The following is a 17848-nucleotide window of genomic DNA, read 5'->3' as shown; positions in this document are numbered from 1 at the left end:
CTTATATGTATGAATTCATTGTGGATGAATTAATCCACAATGAATTGATAGATTAATTGTATTAAAATTCAGTCTTAATGACTTCTGTACTTTGATTTTTCCCTAACCGTAGTGCTGCAAGCTTAGATATCCCTGCAGGGTAGAGGACTGTGTAAGGTGAAGTAATTCCTGAGCTAGACATCTGGGCATTTTATAACTGTCCAATGGCAATAATAAAACCTTGAGCCAAATCACAGTGTGGGATGTTATTTCATCATTCTTAGTGGATCCATGCCTCAGGGAAACCCATGGCATAGACAGGCTCGTGATTTTAAAAAGCAGAATAAATAAATCGAGGGTAAAATATTGCCTGTGCACCTGGAGGATATCATGCTAAGTGAAATAAGCCAGTCATAAAAAGAAACAATGTAGGATTCCACTTACATGGGTTCCTAGAATAGTCAAATTTGTAGAGACAGAAAACAGAGTGGTAGTTACTGGAGGCTAAGCCAGGGTAGAGAGGTAATTGTTTAATAGATACAAAGTTTCCCTTTTGCAAGATGAAAATGTTCAGGCGATTACTTGTACAACAACATAAATGTAATTGACACTACTGAACTTAAAAATAAAGATGGTGAATTTTATGATATGTGTACTTTCCCACAGGTCTTAAAATTTTTTAGCATGCCTCTAGTCCCAGCCACTTGGGAGGCTGAGGCAGGAGGATAGCTTGAGCCCAAGGATCCAAGACTGCAGTGACCTATGACTCCACCACTGCACCCCAGCCTAGGTGACAGAAGGAGACACTGTCTCTAAAACAAATAATAATAATAATAATAATAAAATACACAGAACTAAAAAATTTACATAACCGTTAAAAAGAAAAAATAACTGCTTGTGAAAGAATTCTGAGGTATGTTTGGCAGATGAAAATCATTTCAATCATGCCAAAAAGAAAAATGCCTCTGCAGTGGTTTTCAGATAACAAAGGAATTTACATGTGTTTGTTTGTTGGTTGGTTGGTTGGTTGGTTGGTTGGTTGGTTGGTTGGTTTTAGCAAGAAAGCTGCTCTAATATATTTCAAGTGACTAGATGGACCATTCTTTGGAGTATCTTCCAGTCTTGCCATCTTAATAAATGGATGAATGCCTCCGTTGTCCCGAATGTTTATTTCTGCGTTCTCATCTTGAATAATTATAAAAGAGAATAGCCTTACAGATCACTTTACAATTTATAAAATATCTCAAGTTTGCTGTTTTCAAAGACAAGGATGTCTGTGTCAGCACCCCCATTTCCACATTTGATCATGGGCAAGAAAGAATTTTTTTTCTTTTGAGTGAATTCTTTTTATTCTTTTTGTGAACCAGTTTCTCCTTATTTGATCTTCTAAACTAGACACAAGGTTTTGGATGACCTTTTTATAAAATCCTTCTTCTATATAGGAAAGCAATGTTTATGTATGCATACTTTTATTTTTTAACCACATCTGTGATATGTTCAATGGCTCGTGGATAAAACACTTAAAAATAAAGAAAAGAGTTTTTTGTTTTTTGTTTTGTAAGCGTCTCGCTTTGTTGCCCAGCCTGGAGTGCAGTGGCGCAATCTCAGCTCGCTGCAGCCTTGAACTCCTGAGCTCAAGTGATCCTACCACCTCAGCCTCCCGAGTAGAAAACCTTTTTTTTTTTGGGTAGGGGGCCGGGGGAAGATGGAGTCTTGCTGTGTGGCCCAGGCTGGAGAGCAGTGTCATGATCTTAGCTCACTGCAACCTCTGCCTCCCGGTTCAAGGGATTCCCCTGCCTCAACCACCTTAGTAGCTGGAATTACAGGTGTCCGCCACCACACCCGGCTAATTTTCGTAGTTTTAGTAGAGACAGGGTTTCTACATGTTGGCCAGGCTGGTTTTAAACTCCTGACCTCAAGTGATCTGCCCTCCGCAGACTCCTAAAGTGCTGAGATTACAGGCGTGAGCCCCCGAACCTAGCCAAAGCATTTTTTAAGAACTGGAACTAGTGTAAACTTCTAGGCATTACATTGAGAAGTTGACACAAATTCTTGATGAATTTTGCTCCAATTTTTCCGGCAGCTTAGACACAAAGGGAAACACACTGGATTATGTATTTTGTTTTGCAGCAGGAGAATATGTTCAAATTTAAATGCAGGTGATGACAGTAATTGGGACACTCGATTTTTATGTTCTTTAAAAGAAACAAGTATATATCTGTTGACTTTCTCATGTAACACTCATTTTACATTCTTTTGTTACTCTCTTCTTCTTTGCAGAACTTTCACTTTCTTTGTAACTTTCATCCAACAGTGAAACAAACTGGAAATTATGGTCTACCAAGGAACTGACTGTGGAAGAGAACAAATGAATGATTCCTGCTCAGCCTTTGCAGGGTACAATATCTCACCCATTGCTGCTTCTGAGAAGCTTCTTTGGAGGCTTTTTTTTTTTTTTTCTGAGGTGCTTTTTTTTCAACCAGTATCTCCCCAGTCCATATTTGTTTCTCAGTCAGGAAACTTTGTAGATGTCTAATCTTCTAGAGGCTGAGGAGCTTGGAATCTCTTGGGCTTTTCAACCCTTTGAGAGCCTTTCATGTAAGTGAAACAAATAGAGAGTAATACAAGATAGGATATGAGCAATAAGGTGCTAAATTGAATGTAATCAAGAAAGTGCAAAAATGGCTGATCTTATCAATAAGTCAGAAAAGTGTGAAAAATTACATGAACTACAAAGATCTGGGAAGGTCTCACGGCAGCCAGAGACTTCGAGATTGTAGGAGTCCATAGGAAATTGGCTCTTGCCTCTTTCTACTTTTCCCCATTGAATTTGTTTTTGTTTCTATGGAGTAATTTTCTTCTATCGGTCCTTTTTCATTTCGTCCCTGCCCTTCAGAAATTTATTCTATTTCATTTCTTTAGCAAATATAAGGGGCATATTATTGATTCTTCAATTCCCTGTCTTATTTTTCCTATGCAAAAACCCAACCTGTAAGTGTGTTTCTTCTCCAAGGCTATTTTAAACAAACCATTTTCCGAGTCCTTCTTTTTGTTAAACAGGACTGTCTAATCGGGTTAAGTTCTTTTTTTTTTTTTTTTTTTAACAGATAAACAGTTTCTTTATTCATCCTCCTCCTCCTCTTCTTCATCTTCCTCTTCCACCTTTTTCCGGGCAACTTTAGCAGGACCCTTTGCACCATCAAACTCGTCAAACTTTCCTTTTGACTTATAGTCAGCAACATCCTTCTCATACTTTTCTTTCAGTTTTGCTGCCTTAGTGATGTAAGGCTGCTTTTCACTGTCATTTAAATTATTCCACATCTCACCCAGCTTTTTTGCCACGTCTCCAATAGAGATGCCAGGGTTTGTGGATTTGATCTTGGGATGGAATTCTGAACAGAACAGGAAGAATCCAGACGGTGGCCTTTTGGGAGCATTAGGATCCCTCTTCTTGCCTCCCTTAGCTGGTCCATAACCTTTCATTTCCCGATCATAGCGCACTTTATCTGCCTTTGCCATTTCATCAAATTTAGATTTCTCTTTCCCGGACATCGTCTTCCACCCCTCAGAGCACTTCTTGGAAAATTCCGCAAAATTGACAGGGACCTCTGGGTTTTTCTTCTTATGTTCTTCTCTGCACGTCTGCACAAAGAAGGCATAAGCAGACATCTTGCCCTTTGGTTTCTTGGGGTCACCTTTAGCCATCCTGACTGTATTGTTCGCTAGTCTAATCGGGTTAAGTTCTTGATGAAGAGGTACCTGGTTTGTGTTGGTACAGAATTCTCATTAGAATATATAGTGAAGCTCTATACACATGTTCATTAAGGCAACATTTCAATTCAGACACATTTCCAATCACATACCCCAGGTATGCCAAAGAGTTTAAACCTCAGTCCTGATAATACTACTTCTCATATGTGCTGTTCTAAAGTAGAAGAGATTCCAGAAACTTCAGACAGATTTGGTGATCCATACTTACAAAGATCTGCTGAATAGCCGGCTCAAATGCACTTAATCAGTATCACAAAATGCCAACCATAAATTAAGGCCAAATAATAATGCATAGCTCACGAGATGTTTTAAAATGCATTTATCTGAAAATAGAGCTGAAACCTGAGAAAGATGCTGGTCTCACTAATAGTAAGAGAAATGCCAATTAAAGCGACATGAAAATGCCATTTCTCTCTGCAGAGGGACAAAAAGCCCACAGTTTGGCAGTGAATTCTATTGGAGCGACTGTGAAGAGTGAGGCACTTGCAGAGATTACTGGTGGGAATGCAAGAAGGTACAGCTTCTATGAAAGGGAATTTGACAACATGTATAGCAAAATCATATACCCATTTACTCTTTGGTCGTCTTCTGGAGACCCACCCCTAAGATGGATTGCCAAAAATACAAAAACACTTATTCCTAAGGCTACTCCTCGCAGCATTATTTGTCATAGCAAAAGAAAAGCAACCTGAAATAACCCAAATGTCTATCCATTGGTGTCTGGGTAAATAAATTGTGGTCCATGAAAGAATATCTCATAGCTCTATAAAGAAATGAGTAACTCTTCTATATAAACCATAGAGCGATTTTCAGGATATATTATTATACGCAAAAGTGAGGTGAGAAAGTGTATGCTGTTTTCTAGAAAAGGGAAGATATGAATATATACACACATTTATTTATGTTTTTAAAATAGAGCAAAGATCACTAAACACACACACACAGAATGGCTAACTGGTACCTACAAGAAAAATGATGCAACAAAGTGAATAAGATAATGATAGAAGCTATGAGCTTTGGCTATATCTTGTTTTAGAGATTTAGAATGATATAAACATGTTGCATAAATATTAACTTTAAGCAACTCCTAAATATTAAAAAATAAACTTAAATATACATCTGGTTGATGGCATAAACACACAGGGAGGAACTATTTAAAGCAACTTTTAGTTTAGTTTATTACGATTTCAACTTTTATTTTAGATTTGGGGGTTCACATGCAGGCTTGTTACCCAGGTATATCGTGTAACACTGAGGTTTGGGTTATAAATGATCCTGTCAGCCAGATAGTGAGCCTAGTACCCAATAGGTAGTTTTTCAGCCCTTCTCCCTTCCCTCTCTCCCCTCTCTAGTAGTCTCCAGCATCTATTGTTCCCATCTTTATGTCTGTGAGTATGCAGTGTTTAGCTCCCACTTATAAGTGAGAACACGTAGTATTTGGTTTTCTGTTCCTGTGTTAATTTGCTCAGGATAATGACCTCCAGCTGTATCCATGTTGCTGTAAAGAACATGATTTCAGTCTTTTTCATGGCTACATGGTATTCCATGGTGTATATGTACCACATTTTCTTTATCCAACCCACCATTGCTGGGCACTTAGGTTGAAGGGCACATTATTGATTCTTTGTTGTTGTAAATGTGCTGTGATGAACATACGAGTGTGGGTGTCTTTTTGCTAGAATGATTTCTTTATTTTGGGTATATTCCCACTAATGGGATTGCTGGGTCAAATGGAAGCTTGGTTTCAAGTTTCTTCAGAAATCTCCAAATTGCAAAGCAACTTTTATGTCATAGCGATTTCATTATATATCCCAAAGGACAAAAAGAACTTAAAAAAAATTTGAAATGATTACCAGTCACTTTGGTGTTGGTAGTGGTGATTTTGTTTTTCTGAGGCTATCATGTGAGTAGTGTGGATAAAGCAAGTGAGAAATGGTGTTGGCGTCATTGAGATCCAGATTTTTGTCATGTGAGAAAAAGGAAATTGATGAGATTGTGTAAAACTGTAGTCCTGATTCTGAAATGGAAATACCAGCATAAATGTATGACTTAATTTATACTTAAAAGAAAATACTTAAAATGCCACAATTTTGTACCCTTTAAAGTCCTAGAAACAACCAATCCAGTAGTAATTAGTATTCCTCGTTCCCCAATGGTGGATCTAGATTCTATTTCCCACTAAAGAGAACCAACCCCCTTAAATAATTGGTCACACCAGGAAGCAAAGAAATTAAATGACTATCAAGGGTGTTTCAAACAGATTCAGGAGCAACTGAATAGTTCTTATTCCTGGGGTCTGACAATTTGATTCCAAATTAGGATAAAACTGTAATGGATGAATTGAAACATATCAAATTTGTTTGACTCCATAAATGAATAATGATGCTTTAACTAAATTCATCAGTCACATTTGGATGATGCTAGGCATGGTAAAAATTGGTGAATTTTAAAAATTGGTGAATAAAGCAGTGTTTCCTGTTGTGGATATATTCTAACTAATCAATGATGTAGGAATGATAGAATAAAAATGACAACATTTACAATCCCTAAAGAATTAATGGAGTTAGGCAGAGATCAACAGATGATGATATCACAAAAAGAGAGAAAACCAGACATTATATAACACTGGGTGGAAGGAGATGCCACCACTGATGATGTATTCTTGCCAAATGTACAAGAAATACAGGAAACAGAGGAACATGATAAACAACACCACAGAGATTCAATTAGTAAAATCCAGATTACAGGAAACTGTAAAAGCAAATGACCCAGTGTGTTCAACAAGATTTGCAAGAAAAAAGAAAGTAATTGGGAAATCTATAGATTAAAAGAGAACTGAGACCTACTAGTCAATCGCTATTTATGGACCTTATTTGGATCCTGCTTCAAACAACACACACAATTGAGGAAGTCTAAGCACCATTTGAGAATATTAAGAAATTATTGTATAAGAATGGCATTATGGTCGTTTTCTTTAAATCTCTGTCTTTTAGAGATGTAAACTACAATGTTATAAGTGACAATGTATTAATTTATGTAATAGTCTATTAAAATTATTTATAGTAACTCTATTATAATTCTATAGAGAGAAGATATGGATATGCATATCTAACAAACTTTATTTTTTTATTTTTTATTTTTGTTTTTGTGGAGATGGGATCTTGCTATGTTGCCCAGGCTGCTCTCAAACTCCTGGGCTCAAGTGATCGTCTGGTCTTGGCTACCCAAAGTGCTGGGATTACAGGTATGATGCACCATGCCCAGCCATCTAACAAACTTTATTTTATTGCTTAAACTTGCTTTGAAGCTTATAAATGACAATACATTTCTTGGATGTCAGGAGGCCCAAAGAAAACAAGTGACCATGAAAAGAGCTATGACATATAGCTCTTCAAATGACCCATCTCTTATGGGCCAGGCTCGGTGCCAGAGATGCAGTGATGATTAAGTGAAACACATGAGCTGAGCTTGTGAGGATGAGAGAGACTCCACTGCATGAGGATCTGGGATGATGGAAGGGCCCTGCAGGGAGGGGACCCCATGACCAGAAGTCCTGCCACAGTGGGGGAGAGCTTGGTGTAACTGAGTTCAGTTGGATCCCTCAAACACTGCCCAGAGCCCTTGAAGGCATCTAAGGACACACTTATCAGGCCTGCCCCCATACCACACTCAATTCAGAATCTTTTAAAGGCAGCTCTCTGTCAGGCTTGCCTGAGATGGTTTGGTTTTCCCTGGATAGGAGAGCCACACACAGTGAAAGCTCTAGGACTAAGTCGAACCACATGAAATCGCCAGCTTGATGGACCCACAGTGGCTGAAAGTTGGCAATTTCCCATGCTCTGACCTCAGCATTCCGAGTGCTGGGACTGGCTCGTGGGCACCAGAGTGGCTGGGGAAATTCTCTTGGCTTTGTGTCTCCCTGGCCTTTCTACTCAGGCCAGGCTGGGGTTACAGATGGGGCTAGGGACACTGAGCAGGGCCACCATAGAGCCTCGGGGACAGGAAGGCATAGATGGGCTCTGTGTGGCCTCGCCTTCCCTTTCTGGGGAGTAGAGCATCTGGAAAGAAAGGAAACCCGCTTAGAGAAGAAGATTGGGGTTCTAGACTTGAGCAATTATATGGGCAGTGACTGAGGTCTGGTGTAAGTCAAAGTAAGAGATCTAGAGCAGGGAAGCGAGCACCACAGTGTAGACCTCAATGGCAGTGTAACCTTGATGGCAGTGTAGACCTCAATGACAGCATAACCTCAATGGCAGTGTAACCTTGATGGCAGTGTAGACCTCGATGGCAGCATAACCTCAATGGCAGTGTAACCTCAATGGCAGTGTAGACCTCGATGGCAGGAAGACTGTGGGAAGCACATGAAACACGGGGGAAAAAATGAGAGAAGACCTTTCTCTAAGCCAGCATTTGCTCCAATTCGCAGCAAGGAGGAACTGGTACCCTACCATACCTTGTCTGTAGTTGGTTGACTTCAGCTTAGTAGGAATCGTTGACTGAATGTAATTCTTTTAGCTAAGGATAGGTTCAGCCATTTTAAATTCATCATTTCAATGTGATCTTTATGGAATTTAGATCCTTAAAAATTCTATGAATTATCATAGAAAAAAGACAGATGATAGGAAGGGAGGGAAGAAGAACATCTCAGTGACCTTCCAACTAATTATTCCAATAATGACTCTGGCCATAGGGTGGGCGGGTGAGATAAGGTGCACCTTAGAGCGTACTGCCTTATCTTAGCAATTTTGTACTAATGAGAACCTGATATTTGAAATAAATACACTAATGATATCGATTCATTTTACATTCAGCTTCATATAATAGAAAAACTAATGCTTACTAGATATATGAATAGTGGCTTAAACAGGATATTTATTTCTCTTTTGTGAAAAAAACAGCCTGCAGGTAGTTAATCCAGGGCTGTTTTGGAAGTTCTGTAGACAACAGAGACCCAGGCCTCTGGTATTTTGCTCCTCCACCATCCTCAGTGGATCACCTCATGGCCCCAAGTGGCTACTTGAGATCCAGGCATCACATCTGTATTCCAGGCTGCAGTAGGAAAAAGAGAAGGTTATCCCCCACCTGTTTCAGGAGATTTCATTTAACACCCCATTAGGCAAAGCTTAGTCATGGAACACATGTGAGTGAGGATGTATTTGTATAATATTTTAGATTAGATAAGCATGTTGCTGATATGATTAAAATGAATGTTTTCTTACATGGAGAAGATGAAGCGTGTAGGGGTGGATGCTGGCCATCTCTTCACTTCAGCAGTAGGGCCTGCTGTTGGCCAAGGCACCTGTGTGGAGGAGAGGCTTCTGTTATGAAATTAGATAGGAATGACACCCACATAGAACAAAAAGTAAATCTTTTCCTCCTTCCAACTTTCTTCTAAGTGCTTTCAATTTCTTACTGGCTGGGTTTTGAATTCTAGGAAAATAAAGCTTCAGAAAGTGGCTGTGACAGGTTGCCCCACGTGAAACCTCCCATGCACAGAATCACTGCACCAGATATAATTGAGAGCTAATTTCATATTTCCTGCATATCATATTGGAAAATTGAGCTGTCAGATCTCTTTAAGGGCTACATGCCAAAATGAGAACAGCCAAGCCCTTCTCTTCGCAATTCATTTCTGCAGGACTTTTTTTTTTTCTCACTATCTTCAAGACTCAAGAAAGTTGTACTAGAAGCCAAATCCATCTAATTTGAGTAAGCTTTTGAAGTTCAGATATTTGCCATGGATAAAATTGAGAAAATTTACCGGGAAAAGCTTCTCTGAAGTATCCCTTCCCACTAAAAGTCCCTTAATTTCCAAAACGTTTCAAACTGTGGGTTGTGAGATAACCAATGCATTGTGGGAGGGTGGATTGGCTCTTGGTTCTCTGTGGTCAGAGCACCCTGGCATACCTGTGCAATGAAGAGCTGGGTGAATGAGAAATAAGCAGGGAATTTCTCAGTGTGTCTGCCTTCCGGATTCAAGTGATTCTCCTGCCTCAGCCTCCCGAGTAGCTGGGACTATAGGCCTGTGCCACCACACCCAGCTAGTTTTTATATTTTAGTAGAGATGGGGTTTCACTGTGTTGGCCAGGCTGGTCTCAAAGTCCTGTCCTCAAGTTATCTGCCCGCCTCGGCCTCCCGAGGTGCTGGGATTACAGGCGTGAGTCACCATGTCCGGCCCAGTACATCTGTTGAAGGTGATTAAGCTGCATGCTGTGAAGGTATTCCAGGAGACTCACAGCTGGTACGGGAACCTTAGGCTCTGTCACTTAGGAAAGAATCTTCCAATCTGTGGACCACCTCACTTGTGTTCTTTTCTTGTAACTTTTTCTGAGCTCCTTTGCATCCTGTGTTTTCCCAAAGGATGTTTAACTGGAAGGAAATGTGCATCTTCTATTCCCTAAAAGCATGGTCATCTATGGGTTGGACTTAAATCCAGTAAAAGCAGCTTAATTTTTTTCATTAAGTTCTACAAATAGCTGAGTAATGATGCTCATCCAATAATTGATGGGGGATATGTCTAAAATTAGACAAGATGCTCTTGAAAGGGTATCCCAAAATGAAGAGTAAGGGAAGAGGAAGAGAATATACCTCTGTGCTTTGCTCTGTGAAGAGTTTATGGACACTATTCACAAGGAGAGATGTGTTGTGTTGTGTTGTGTTGTGTTGTGTTGTGTTGTGTTACAAGCCAGGCATATGTGAAGGTAGAAGCTCATAAGCCTGGAGATGGTGACCATGAAGACCAGGTCCAAATATGGGTAAGATATGACATAAGTAGAAAGTGTCATCAATTTTCTTTTCGTCTCCTTTCTTCACCACTTTGTCCATCATCTGATGTGCTATCTCCCTAGGTTCTCACTGTTATTTTTCCCTCTCCCTGCCTGCCTCAAAAGATGTGTTGAAACTAATGCACACCTACATTGGAATAGAGCATAAATGAGTGTCCTTGGAATTTCAGACAATGGTGAGTATCTGGGGGTCTTCTGAGGAGCAGACTACCTAGTCCTATTTTATCTACTCATAAGACCCTGCAGCAAGTAATGATTTTAAGAAAAAAGTTTGGGAAGTGTCTTAGCAAAGTTAATTATTGCAGACCAATTCCATGAGTTTCATTGCCCCCAAGAAGGATCTCTGTAGAAAGTTCTGGGAGATCCTGCAGTTGTCATGAGATATAGGATTGACAAGAGGATTATGAAATCACAGGTGAGAAGCCACTTAGCCCAGAGATTTTCAAACTTTTTGGTTATAAGTCAAATGTTTTCAAATAGAAATAGTATAGAGGATATTAAAAGGTAAAACATATAATAGATAACACAGAGCTGTTTTGGTAGAAACCTGGGGTGGTTCAGGGCTAAGGGGTTAGGGAATGTCAGAGGTTCTTGTGGGAACCCTACGGTTTGGGGCCTGAAGTCTAAACATCACAGCTCCATCCAACCCACACATTGCGAGGACACAAAAGCTTGGGCTCTGAGACGCCAAAAGACTTGTACAAAGTTAACACAGAGTTAAAACTGTATTTAACACTCCAAACTTCTAGTTCAGAGTTTTCCCAGTAAAGTCATCAAGTGATTGATTTTCCCTTAGATACTTATTTTTTTCTGTTATTAGAAAACCTAGAAAGTATAGGTAGTAGGGTGGGGGGAATTGAAATCCACCTAAAATCCTATCAATCAGAAATATATATATATATTCTATTTTCAGCATGAAATAATCTTTGATAATCTTAGCTTCAACAATCTTGAACAGATCGGCTTTTCTCATATTGACTCACTGTGCAGCTTATCCTAAGACTCAGCAAGTATATAAAATAAAATACCCCAGATCCTAGACTGTAACCGCATATAGAAAGGTTGACGTCTTTCGTTTATTCACACTTTTAGCGGGGCAGGGGGGAAATACGGTGGAAAAGTCATTTTGAAATAACTCTTCCTAAAACCTCTCTAAGTTTCCCAGGACCCAAACCCAGCCTATCCTTGCAGATAATGATAGAATAATTATAAGGATAGAGTAATTTGGAAATATTTTTCACAAGGAATTTTTCTAGATGTTTTTTCCAAGCATCCAAGAGTCTCAAGCTCTGGCTGCAGTCCAGTATTTCTAATGAATTCTTTGAAGGTCTAGCATGGATGCTACTTCAAATAAAAAACTGATAGAAAATGGAAACGTTTCCTTTCACCACATGCGATAAGTGATTTTAAATTCATAAGTTCAGGTGAATCGAGACGACAGTGGAAATGAAGTTGACATAAATGACAGAGCCAGCCAGGCACCGCAACTGGGTTTGCTGAGCTGACTGCAAAACAAGGAGTGGATGAGCCGCCTGTCCGGCACGTGGGGGTGAAAACCAGAGATCTGTGCTCTACCTGAGAGTTTGTATAAATGGCAGGGACAGAGAATTGAGGAAAGAGCCAGACAGGGAATGGAGGGAGAAAGTACTTGCTCAGAACCCAGACCCTCAAGTCAGGTTGCCTTGGTTCAAACCAGGCTCCAGCTACTTGGTAAGCCGAGCCTGGAAGACCGCTTGAGCCCAAGAGTTTGAGGCCAGCCTGGATGACAGAGGGAGACCATGTCTCCAAAAATAAAAAAGTTAAAAAAAGTGTTGGGCTCCATCATTTTATAAGTTATTTAATCTCTCTAGGTAGTAGACGGAAAAGAGACCATTAAAAATTATACCACTTTTGAAAATTTATTAAGTAAATATAGCTGACCCTTGAACAACATGGATTTGAACTACACAGGTCCACTTACACATGGCTTTTCTTAACCAAATGAGGATCAAAAATATCATATTCATGGGTTGTGAAAACCACGTACAAACAGGGCCAACTTTCGTATAGGAGTTCTGCAGGGCTGACTGTAGGAGTTGGGTATTCCTGGATTTGGACATAGGCAGGTGTCCTGGAATCAATCCTCGCCATACCCCGAGGGATGGCTGTGCACGTAACCACATCAAGCAGGATTTGCCACATAGTGTTCAAGAAATCATAGCTATTCTGATCATAATTATCTTGGAAGTTTTCTGATTTTTTTCTCTTCTATCTCTCATCTCTTTGCTAACTCTGCCCTATAAATTGAGACTATATTGAGCGTTTTACTGGACACATTAGGAAGAGGTGATTGGAATTATATCAGGACTAGGAGTAAGAGGAAAGCTGAACCATGGATATGGGCTTAGGCCACATGTCAGGCCTGAGTGTGACATTGATGGAGTCTGAGGCTTGACTGAGATGGAGTGAGGCCTATATACCAGGATGTCCTCCAAAACCGGATCTGAGAAAGGGCATAGAGTTCCCCAAGGCAAATAAAAACAGCTTCCATTTCCTGACTACTGTGTGCAAAGTGGAGTGCTCCTATGATTTCAGTGGATGCTCTCAACAATGCTCGTTTTCAGATGAAGAACAGGAGGCTTAGGAAAGCTAGACAGGTAGTCCAAGGTCCTACCACTGAAAAGTGGCAGAGCTGGAGTTCCAATCCAGGTTCCATTGACTCCAAAGCTCATATGCACGCCCACTATGTTGTACTGTGCCAGGAAAGCAGGACAGGTCGGGTCCATGGTGTGAGTGAAGGCCTCAGACCTTGTGACCATTGAACAAAGTTGTCCACATGGGTGCTAGGGAGGCACTAGCATAAGAGACTAGACTGGGGCATTCTTGAGAACCATATTCAGAAGTATTTCCTTTATCAGTCAAACAAAGGGAATGATTGAAAAATGTTGGGTTGAAAATATCGGAGAGCCAGGCACGGTGGCTCACGCCTGTAATTCCAGCACTTTGGGAGGCCGAGGCGGGCAGATCACGAGGTCAGGAGATCGAGACCATCCTGGCAAACACAGTGAAACCTCGTGTCTACTAAAAATACAAAAAAATTAGCCGGGCGTGGTGGTGGGCGCCTGTAGTCCCAGCCACTACTGAGGCTGAAGCAGGAGAATGGCGTGAGCCCGGGGGGCGGAGCTTGCAGTGAGCTGAGATCATGCCATTACTCTCCAGCCTGGGTGACAGAGCGAGACTCTGTCTCAAAAAATAAATAAATAAATAGAATATTGGAGAGAATGGTATGACCTGCATTTTAGGACCACAACTCTAATGGAAATTTATAGGAATGGATTTACTAGAACAGAGACAGGAATTAGGGGTGACCAGTTTGAAGGCTGCCACAATAATCCAGTGAGAACTTCCTGGATTTAGAAAATAAATTATATATAATATATCATTTTTATATATAATTTATATTTTATATAATGTATATTGTAAATTATATAATCTATAATTTATAAATTATAATTTACAGATATGTGTTCAAGAAGTCATAGGTATTCTTTCATAGTTATCTTGGAAGTTTTCTGATTTTTTTCTCTTTTATCTCTCATCTATTTGCTAACTCTGCCCTATAAATTTAGAATATAATGAGTGTTTTACTGGACACGCTAAAATATATAAAACTAAAACTAAATAGTTTCTATATAAGCTAAGACTAAAACTAACCAGTATTTATAAAACTAAATACCTAACACAAAATATATCTACAAGTATAAAATAATAATTAAGAGCACTAAATTTGGAATCTAACAATCCAAAGTTTTCATCTTAGTTCTGTCCTATGTTAGCTGTAAAACCTTGGGCAATTCAGCTTCCTTCTCCGTAAGGCAGACAGGTAAGATTATCTTAAAGAACACTGTGAAAATTAAGATTAAACAGATGATTCACTTAAAAGCATTTAGGACAGTTGCCTAGAACATAGTTAGTGCTCATGAAATACAAGCTGCTTTATTATCATAATAATTATTATTATTTCTTACTGCCTTAATCCTTCCTGTTAGCCAGAGAACAAAAGGCTGCAATGAGAATGAAATTTTTAAAACCTCATTGTGACTCATTTAAGCAATTAAAATTTTTCTAAAATTCTATTTCTAGAATTTCCTATAGATAGAGAATCCATGGCATATACCAGGATGTCTTCCATCCAAAAATGACGTCTTTTTTTTTTTTTTTTTTTTTTTTTGAGACGGAGTCTCACTGTGTTGCCCAGGCTGGAGTGCAATGGTACAATCTCGGCTCACTGCAATCTCTAATCTCCGCCTCCTCTGGGTTCAAGTGATTCTCTTGCGCCATCCTCCTGGGTAGCTGGGGTTACAGGCGCCCACCACCACCACCGGCTAATTTTTGTATTTTTAGCGGGGATGGGGTTTCACCATGTTGGCTAGGCTGGTCTTGAACTCCTGACCTCAGGTGATTGACCTGCATTGGCCTCCCAAAGTGCTGTATTACAGGTGTGAGCCACCACACCCGGCCTGTGTTTTTTGTTCTTTGGGGAATAAATAAGATGCAATGCAGCTAAACATAATGTGGGTGGGAAAGAATGCACTGTCGTAATGTTGCCACTTCACTGCCACTGCAGCTCATGCTCAGGTGTCTCTCCTGAGTCATCAACTCCTGCAGAGCAGAGTTCAGGTCTGCCCAGTTATTTTCTTGGCCAAGCAAAGTGAGTCCTCTGCAAAATTAGCTGCTTCAACCTTTCCCTCTTTAGGTGATTTATGTTTTGTAACTTTGGCGCAAATTATCTAATATTGAAAAACTTATTTATTTGCAGAGTTGGGTTAAGAAGTAATTATTTCCCCCACAGTTGCCTAGATTTCTGTTAGGAACTCACATCTGAGCTCCCTACATCTAGTGGGCTTCTGAGATCAGGAGTCTCTCTCCATAATTGTTGCCAGGGAAACAAGTCAATTCAGCAGGTGGCTTAGTCAGTTCAGGCTGCTGTAACAAAATACCTTGGACTGGGTAGTTTATAAGCAACAGAAATTGATCGCTCACAGTTTTGGAGGCTGGGAAGTTCAAGATCAAGGCAACAGCAGATCTGGTGTCTGGCGAGGGCCCATTTCTCACAGATGTCCCTTCTATGTGTCCTCACATGACAGAAGGGGCAAACAGGTTCCCTCCAGCCTGTTTTATAAGGACACTAATCCCATTCATGAAGATTCCACTTTCATGATCTAATCATCCCCGAAAGTCTCACTTCTTAATACCCACGTGTTGGGAATTAGATTTCAACATATGAATTTTGGAGGGGAACAACCTGATCACAGCAGAAGGCTCGGTGCCTTTTTCTCCCCAAGAACAGGATGGTGAGGGTTATTTTTGCAGCCTCTCACAACTGGGCACATACGATCCAAATTCAGAGCATTACTGTAGCGTTCCAGTTTTCCACTTGCGCTCCTTTTGTCTTCCTGTTCATCTTCTGGTTTTACTGATTCGTGGACAGTGAGTGCTCTGGCTATTTCTATTGGTGTAGACTTGCCCTAGAGAGGGACCCCCACCCTCTGGAAGAGGCCCCAGCATGATCAAACTCTGGAGAAGTGGGTCGTGTTTTGGAAAGCATGTTAGCTATGCTTATCTATAAACCACATCATATATGGGCTAAAACTGGCACACGTGGTCTTTGTTTCATTGCTTGGTACTGAACAGGGATCCAATCCAGCGTGCTGGAGAGGAACGATGATTTTGGAGAAATGGATGCAGGGAGCAACACTGGCCCACAGGCTGCTGCAAAGTGCTAAGGTTGAGAGTGCATTTAGAAGTGTGTATGTAAAATAATTCAAACTGCGGTGTCCTGGCGAGGTGCTTCGGCTCTTTATGCCTTGTTCTATTAATAGCTTATGTCCCCCACGGATAGTTTAAGCCTTCCAATTCAATCGACAACTGTAAATTACGATACGAACGGCATCAAATCAGTGAGTGGCCCAGTGCCAAGTGACAGCGCCACTTTTGCAATGGGGCAAATCTATTCTGAGCATGAAAGTGATGGCTAGCAGGAAGCATCCAGGCAGTCCCATGCAGAATCCTTTAAAACTTGAACTAGTTCCTGGGGAGAGAAACACTTACTCTGGAGAATGCTGACGGGGAGAAGTGTCATGAGCTGAATGGCCAGTGGTCTCCTGAGTGAAAAAAATAAATCTTAGAGTTTTATTTTGGTCTCATTTAATTATTAAAATCATTGGTTTCTTTGTCTTGGTTTCCCCTTAACTGTCACAGTCATTAAAACTCACCCTTCAGAGACAATTTGCATCAGTAAGAGACTCAAAATCTTCAGTTCCTTCATGTTCACACACACACATGCACATGTGTACATACACACAGGTATACATCCATGCATATGGATGTATGGATCTCTTGGTTCCCCCACACACTCTTGGTTCACACACACCCACATACATACACATGTGCACACACAAGCATAAACCTTCATGCATAGGCATAGATATACATACATGCACATATGTCCACACATGCACACTTGGCATGTGCACACACACATGGGCCAATGGCAGTAGCCACTGCAAATCTTCAATGCATTTTTCTGGGGCACTGCAGGGGTATTAATTACACCTCTAACCTGAGCAATCTACTTCTCCAGCTCTTGCAAAGAACCTGGACAGAGCAGAGTCACCAAAGATCACTCTTGCCAACCTCATGCCCAATAGAGAGAGGTAAGGTGGTTTCTGAAGCGATAGGATTTTTCTAGTAGGGCCGCATGGAGCCATGCAGGGCTCACCGAATCAGTACCATGCCCACCTCTCTCTTGCAGTTTTCTGTTTGGGTGTTGGAGGAACAGCACGGATGACCCTGGGTAGAAGCTGCTCTCTGTTTGAAAGGAGACTACAGCCTTTGTGTACACAGTGCGAGGAGACTGGCCCACATCAGAGTTGGGAAGCAGGATAGCAGGATAGCGGCACATCATTACATTTCCATTCTGATTACCACTTGCTTCAGTTCTGTGATCATCCCCCAGGGGGTCTCGTTAACATGGTTTTGATGCCTCCCATGTAGACTGGGGCTCCTGCACAGGCCTCATCATTGCACGCACCCTTTCTCTGTACCAAGCCCCTAACATCTGCCCAGGATGGGCAATGCGCCATGTTGCCTGGCATTTGGGTTCAATCGAAGGGGAATCAAAGGGAACAGACTTTGATTCTTTTGAACCAGACTGTCAGATCAGAAGCCCAGAGCTGTCATGAGTTGCTCACCTGAGCTGCTCCTTCCAGAAGCTTCCCCTGGACATGGGGCTTTGTTAATGTGTTCTGCTCTGATGGGTCGAATTTCATTGT

At 40.8% G+C, this 17848-nt stretch overlaps 1 protein-coding gene and 1 pseudogene across 3 annotated transcripts in view; one reads left to right on the top strand and one right to left on the bottom strand.

Annotated features, from left to right (window-relative positions):
• Positions 1-17848, top strand: part of FRMD4A (FERM domain containing 4A) — a 692609-nt gene that overhangs the window by 225398 nt on the left and 449363 nt on the right. The window lies entirely within an intron of this gene.
• Positions 3060-11430, bottom strand: LOC103237917 (high mobility group protein B3 pseudogene; annotated as a pseudogene).

The sequence above is a fragment of the Chlorocebus sabaeus genome, chromosome 9, assembly GCF_047675955.1.
Source record: "Chlorocebus sabaeus isolate Y175 chromosome 9, mChlSab1.0.hap1, whole genome shotgun sequence".
Taxonomy (NCBI): Eukaryota; Metazoa; Chordata; class Mammalia; order Primates; family Cercopithecidae; genus Chlorocebus; species Chlorocebus sabaeus.
The sequence above is the reverse complement of the archived record's forward strand: the minus strand, read 5'-3'. Positions and strand labels throughout refer to the sequence as shown.